The sequence below is a fragment of the Stomoxys calcitrans genome, chromosome 2 (genome assembly GCF_963082655.1).
Source record: "Stomoxys calcitrans chromosome 2, idStoCalc2.1, whole genome shotgun sequence".
NCBI classification, from domain to species: Eukaryota; Metazoa; Arthropoda; class Insecta; order Diptera; family Muscidae; genus Stomoxys; species Stomoxys calcitrans.
Genome location: NC_081553.1, coordinates 186,017,323 through 186,025,433, shown reverse-complemented (window position 1 = coordinate 186,025,433; position 8,111 = coordinate 186,017,323).

Here is an 8,111-nt window from a genome sequence, read left to right as displayed (position 1 = left end):
GAATGGGGGATAGATGTTAAACAGTGCCGGACATGTCACCCGCCTTTCGCTCTACGCTGTTTCAACTTCTTATCCCTAAAGTCCACAAACGACTGGCGACAACACCAATAATTCGTGGCCCAGCGTTTCAGGCCTGGCTGGAGGGACGTGTTGGCGATGTCCCCAAACAATTTGGCTTGGTCAATCTTTTCGAAAGCTTTTGATAGATCCAGTTCTACGAATACCGTCCTATGACATGGCCTGGGCTGATTGAAGCCACGGCAAATGTGTGCGGTGATGGCATGCAAAGCAGTTGTTGTTCTATGCAGTCTTCGAAATCCATGCTGATGCTCAGCGAAAAAAGAAATTCCCCTACGTGGCTCGAGAGGAGAAGTCTCTCAAACGTCTTGGCTACTGGTGGGAGAAGGGAAATCGGTCTGTAAGTCCCCCTTTTACTCGGATACTTTCCAGGCTTCCGCAGCGGGATCATCCTGCCCATCATCCAGACATCGGGTACTATAAGAGTGTTCAAAGATAGATTGAGGACATTTGTAAGGTACACTGCTCCAGGTAGTCGGAGCCCAAAGCCTTGGATGACTTGGCGCCACGGATGACATTCATCACTACGTCCACGGCAAATTGCGATGGCTGACCTTCTGCTCGGAGACCACGGATACGACAAATGGCTCACCTCCTAGCCTTCACACTCTCGGGATGCTAATAAAATTAAGGGTTGCACATCATGGTGCAGCTCTTCGGTCAGTCACAGTTACGTCGCCAAAAGTGACTGAGGTCCTATCATCTCTTCTACCGACGTTCGAGAGTGAGTTAACAGTAGACCACAGCTTGCCTAAACCGGTATCTAAGTTACATTGCTGCTCCAAGTGTTCCAGCCACATACTCCGTTTATGTTCCTTGACTACCCAGTTTATTACCAGATTCAGCTCGCTGATTCTGGGTTTAGTGGGGTCCGTACAACGAATCCCATTACGCTCGTCTGCGAGTAGGGTATTCGACCGGCTGGTATAAAGCGAGCGGCTGCTGCGTTAATGATGTCTCGGAATTTTCTCTCGGCAAATAGCACATCCGATGGAGTTGCCAGTTCACTGAAGCGGCGATTGGTGTACTCTCTGAAGCCAGCCCAATCGGCATTTTTCTGATTGATAAACATCCGGCGCTCAGAGGTTATGAAGTTGGGTGGTCTATCGATGGTGCGTATTATGAGGAAGTGGTCTGGTCCCAAGAAATTACGGCTCATCAGAATACCTCACTCAGGAGTTCAACGGATGCAATTGAAATATCTGGCGAGCTGCTGCAATTCCTTGTTGTCCTAGTGGGGTCGTCCTCATTTACCGTGCAGAATGTGGAGCCTACAATCTTTGCCAAAGCTATGCCTCGCTGGTCGTTACATGGTGGAAGTGCCATGTGATGCGCATTAAAGTCTACTAGAACCAAACGATTGTGCCCAGACAGTAGGCCACTTATGTGGGGCCTGAGAACTCGGGAATTAACTGGGACACAATGACCAAGCGGCGGTTTTTACACGTTGTATAGCTCTATCTTGGGTAGTGTAGAGGTAACTAGCGCCAGGCACAGGCGAGATTGGTTTATACTGAACAAAATCGTGTATCATGAAAGCCAATCTCCCACCACCACTCTTTGAGCAATACTTACGTAGCACATTCTATCCATGACGACTGTGCAGGCTGCAGGTGTTGGTCAGTTTCGTCTGCTGGATTGCTGCAACCAATATGTTCTTCCGACTCATAAAATCTACTTTTTCGTCGATCTTGCCTCAGAGACCATTGCAATTCAATTCCAAGTAAGATACACTTCCCGTCACTTGCCCGGCAATATTGGGGCTGGGGTATTGCTGCTGAGTATATAACTGCACGGGGAGGGAGGAGGGGTCATATTGTCCGACGACGACAACGCTTATCACCCACTGCTGTCTATGTTCGCACAACACCTTGCAACATATTCTGTGCGACTATACTCCCGTAGTGAGTATATTGAGTATATTATATTCGTCAATTTGGCTCAGATCGATCCAGATTTGGATATAGCTGCCATATATACCGATCCTCCGATTTAGGGTCTTGGGCCCATAAAATCCACATTTATTATCCGATTTTGCTGAAATTTGGGACAGTGAGTTGTGTTAGGCCCTTCAATATTCTTCGTTAATTTGGCCCAGATTGCCCCGGATTTGGATATAGCTGCCATATAGACCGATCCTCCGATTTAGGCTCTTAGGTCAATAAAAGCCACATTTATTATCCGATTTTGCTGAAATTTTGAACAGTGAGTTGTGTTAGGCCCTTCGACATCCTTCTTTTATTTGGCTCAGATCGGTCCAGATTTGGATATAGCTGCCATATATACCGATCCTTCGATTTAGGATCTAGGGCCAATAAAAGCCAAATTTTTTATCCGATTTTGTTGAAATTTGTGACAGCGAGTTGTCTTAGGCCCTTGGACATCTTTCTTCAATTTGGCCCAGATTGGTTCAGATTTGAATATAGCTGCCATATAGACCGATCTCTCGATTTAAGGTTTTGGGCCCATAAAAGGCGCATTTATTTTCCGATGTCGCCGAAATGTGAGACAGTGAGTTAAGTTAAACTCCTCGACATACTTCTGAAATATGGCACAGATCGGTCCAGATTTGGATATAGCTGCCATATAGTCCTATCTCTCGGTTTTAGGTTTTGGGGCCCTAACAGGCGCATTTATTGTCCGATGTCGCTGAAATTTCAAACAGTGAGTTGTGTTAGTCTCTACGACATCCTTCTTCAATTGGCCCAGTTCGGTCCAGATTTGGATATAACTGCCATATAGACAGATCTCTCGATTTAAGGTTTTGGGTCCATAAAAGGCGCATTTATTTTCAGAAGTCGCCGAAATTTGGGACAGTGAGTTAGGTTAAGCCCTTCGATATTCTTCTTCAATTTGGCTTAGATCGGTCCAGATTTGGATATAGCTGCCAATATTGACCGATCTCTCAATTTAAGGTTTTGGGGACATAAAAGTCCGATTTCACCGAAATTTGGGACAGTGAATTGTGGTAGGCTTTTCAACATCCGTGTCGTATATGGTTCAGATCGGTTTATTTTTAGATATAGCAACTTAAAATACCAATATTTTTTTATACTTAATCGAATATAATAAGTACAAGTGATTACTTATAAGTATTTGGTCCAAATCGGAACAAAAGAGCATTTTTTATCCGATTTCGATGTGGTCCACATCGGATTATATTTGAATATATATCTGACGTAAAGATCGATCTCATGATATACAGTAATGAGCCCATAAAAGGAGCATTTTTCATCCGATTTCGATGAAATTTCTAACATTGAGTTTTGGTAGACCCCTACACCTTTTTGGTAAATGTGGTCCACATCGGACCATATTTGGATATAGCTGCCATATAGACCGATCTCCCGAAATAGAGTATTGATCCCATAGACCTCTACACTCCTTTGTCGAATGTGACTCAGATTGGACCATATTTGGATAGTGCTACCATAAAGACCAATCTCTATTCTCTACGGGTGTATACTTTTTGGGTATTTACCCATTGCCCATCTCTATTCATATGAATAGTGGCATAACACATAACAGAGTTGATTTTAGAAAAAACGAGACTACAGATATTATTTGGTTCAGAATATATTTTGTTTAGGGGACGTATAAAGTAAAACAATATAACTCAAATGGGCGGTCTGTGCTTTACGTTTTGAGAACTTGAGGGGGTTTTTCAATAATTTATAAAAAAACTCCCTATTTTGATTCGAGTCGGAACAGAAGTCCTTTTGCCAAATTTCCGCTAAATCAGGTGAATATTGAGGCTTCTAGGTGCTCAAGAAGTCGAATTCGGGGTCGATTAATATCGGAGCTATATTAGTACATAGACCTATTTAGATCATACTTGGCACAAATGTTGGACAAAAGTCTTTGCGTTAAATTTCAGCAGAATCGAATGAAAAGTAGTGTCTCTAGGGGCCCAAGAAGTCAAGATACATTGCGGCTATAGAGGGCGCAATTTTCATCCGATTTGGCTAACATTTTGTGCAATGATATCTCTCACGATTTCCAACTGGTTTTATTAACCTTGGTTTTATATGGTCTGTGCATTGACATTGCTTCCATATAATCGATCTCCTGACTTTTACTTCACATTTTCGTTTGAAATGTAGGTGATGGAAAATTAACGATAGTATCGATATTTATTATTATCTATTATCTATCGAAAATATCGAAAGTTGCGATTATCGATAGTTTGCCAGCTCTAGTCTCTTTCTTAACGTTACAAACAATTGCACAAAGTTGTAATACCCTGTACCACAGTGAAGAGTAGAGTATACGAAGCAAAATAAATTCTTTCATTCATTTAGCCATATTTTGAGAAGTTGTAATGGAATGACTAGTGGCATTTTCATTGGCTGACAAAATGCTGTGTTGTAGGCTTTCTATAATGCAAGGTGCTAGAAGTTGAGTGCGCATGTGTAAGAACACTCTTGTAACGTCAACTTTCATTAGTTTTTGAGAGAAGGGCAACTGCTTTCTGCTGTTGGAAGGTGATTGGAAATTAACGAGAGCATCGATACTATCGATATTTATTATAGGAAATATCGAAATTATCGAATGTTGCGATTATCGGTAGTTTGTCAGCTCTAGCGATATGCTCCCCACCCATTCCAGTAGGGTCATTGCCAGAAAAATGCGCTTCCAACAATTGAAGCAGCGTTTCACGTTCCAATCCTATCAATTCTTTATTTACAATTAGTTTGACCAAATCATCTACCTTGGATCCCCCGCAACTCATGAGTTTTTCGCCTGGCTTTTTATGCAGCTATTCTGTACTCTACTATTTCATATAGTGTCAGATGACCTTGATAGCCTGGGTTCGAATTCTGTTAAAAATATCATTAAAGAAAAAGTTTTGCGCTGGTTACCCCCTTAGGCCACCGTAGCGCAGAGGTTAGCATGTCCGCTTATGATGTTGAACGCCTGGGTTCGAATCCTGGAGAGACCATCAGAAAAAATTTTCAACGGTGGTTTCCCCTCCTAATGCTGGCAACATTTGTGAGGTACTATGGCATGTAAAAAATCTCTCCAAAGAGGTGTCGCACTGCGGCATGCCGTTGGGACTCGGCTATAAAAAGAAGGCCCCTTATCATTGAGCATAAAACTTGAATCGGACTGCACTCATTGATATGTGAGAAGTTTGCCCCTGCTCCTTAGTGGAATGTCCATGGACAAAATTTGTGTTTGTTGTACCCCCTTACTAATGCTGGCGACATTTCTGAGTTTTTCGGCCAAGTGAAACTTTTCCAGAAAATGCTGTCGCTTTGCGACACATCGTTTGGACTCGACTACAAGAAGAAGGTTTCCCATAATGACAGGACAGGACAGGCTCACTTCTAATAGAGAAGTAACCCCGCTGTTCGTTAAAAGAACATTAGTGGGCAAATTTACAATACTCCAAAATAAATTGTGTAGATTATATTTCCGCCTTCGATACTCCTTTACGTTCAAAGGTATATCAAGCCATGTCTGGTTTAGTATCCCTGCAAAATTAATGAGACTCTGCAGGATGACACTTGCTGATACGCGTTCCTCAGTAAGAATAGGAAAGAATCTCTCCGAACCATTTAATACCAAACGAGGTTTCAGACAAGGAGAAACCCTATCGTGTGATCTCTTTAATATCCTGCTGGAGAAAACATGCTACTCGCCTATGCCGACGACATCGATATCATAGATCGGTCATCGGAAGTAGTAACAGCAGCCTTTGAAAGAATCGAAAGAGAGTCAGTGAAAATGGGTCTGGCAGTAAATGGAGATAAGACGAAATGGATGGTTTCAACTCCCAAGAGGCCTTGCACAACCGGGCAGATAAAGAAAATGAAGAAAGTTGGGAACCACAACTTTGAGACAGTCAGTAACTTTATCTACCTCGGCACCGCCGTAACCAAAACAAATAACACCATTTTTGAGATTAAGCGAAGAATAATACTGGCAAACAGATGCTACTTGGGACTAAGTAGGCAGTTTAGGAACAAGGCCACCTCTCGACAGACGAATATTACACTATAGAAGACACTTATACTACCCGTGCTGTTATATGGTTCTGAAGCATGGGTACTTGTGAAAGCAGATGAGGCAGTGCTTGGAGTATTTGAGAGAAAGATTCTTCGTAAAATATATGGACCAGTTTGTGTTAATGGAGAATATAGGCGACGTATGAAGTACGAGCTGTGTGAGTTGTATGACGACGATAGCATAGTTACACACATCAAAATATAACGGCTGCGTTGGCTAGGTCATGTTGTCAGAATGGATGAAGAAGCTCCAGCAATGAAGTCTTTTGAAGGCAAACATGGTCGTATATGCAAACCGGGAAGACCAAAAGCCCGATGAGACCTCGAAACTTGGTCTCGGAGATTTTAGAATAAGCGCAGAAGATCGAGGCGTTTGGAACGCTATTCTACGTTCGGATAGTGGAACAAATATTCTGTCATAGCCAATTGAAGTAAAGTAAGTAAAATTTTATTTCTAAGTCCTCCTACACAATATCTTTTTTATACCCTCCACCATAGGATGGGGGTATACTAATTTCGTCATTCTGTTTGTAACTGCTCGAAATATTCGTCTGAACCCCAAAAATATATTCTTGATCATCATGACATTTTATGTCGATCTAGCCATGTCCGTCCGTCTGTCTGTCGAATGTACGCTAACTTTCGAAGTAGTATAACTAGCCGCTTGAAATTTTGCACAAATACTTTTTATTAGTGTAGGTCGGTTGGGATTGTAAATGGGCCAAATCGATCCATATTTTGATATAGCAGCCATATAAACCGATCTAGGGTCTTGACTTCTTGAGCCTCTAGAGGGCGTAATTCTCGTCTGATTTGACTAAAATTTTGCATGACGTGTTTTGTTATGATTTCCAACAAATGGGCTGAGTATGGTTTAAATCGGTTCATAACCTGATATAGCTGTCATATAAACCGATCTGGGGTCTTGACTTCTTGAGCCTCCAGAGGGCGCAATTCTAGTCTGATTTGACAAAAAAATTTTGCATGACGTCTTTTGCTATAATTTCCAACAAATGGGCTGAGTATGGTTCAAATCGGTTTATAATCTAATATAGCTGTCATATAAACCGATCTGGGGTCTTGATCTCTTGAGCCTCTAGAGGGCGCAATTCTAGTCTGATTTGACAAAAAAATTTTGCATGACGTCTTTTGTTATAATTTCCAACAAATGGGCTGTGTATGGTTCAAATCGGTTTATAACCCGATATAGCTGTCATATAAACGGATCTGGGGTCTTGATTTCTTGAGCTTCTAGAGGGAGCAATTCTTATCAGATTTGGCTGAAATTTTGCATGACGTGTTTCGCTATGACTTCCAACAACTGTGCTAAGTATGGTTCTAATCGATCCATAACCTGATATAGCTGCCATATAAACCGATCCGGGGTCTTGACTTCTTGAGCCTCTAGAGGTCGCAATTATTATCGGATGTGTCTGAAATGTACGACGAATCCTCTCATTACCATCAACATACGTGTTTATTATGGTCTGAATCGATCTATAGCCCTATACAGCTCCCATATAAATCGATCTTTCTATTGGGTTACCCAAAAAGTAATTGCGGATTTTTCATATGTGACTCTGTAATTGCATTCTTTCTTCTGTCAGTTATCAGCTGTTACTTTTAGCTTGCTTTAGAAAAAAGTGTAAAAAAAGTATATTTGATTAAAGTTCATTCTAAGTTTTATTAAAAATGCATTTACTTTCTTTTAAAAAATCCGCAACTACTTTTTGGGCAACCCAATATTTTACTTTTTGATCATCCAAAGGGCTAAATCTAGACTTAAAGAGGTGTACCGCCTTGCTATTGCTGGCTAAAATAGATGTCTCATTAATTGTGTCCGTCATGACAGGTCACTGTCTAATCGGAAAACATGCTGACCGACTGAAGGAGGACATCGAGGAAGGAGAGACTATACAACATCTGCTGTGTGTGTGTCCCGCACTGGCAGTCGGAAGGACTTCCATTTTTGGTTCTTTCCTTGAAAACTTGTCTGATTAAGCGGATGTGAGTTGCTGAGAT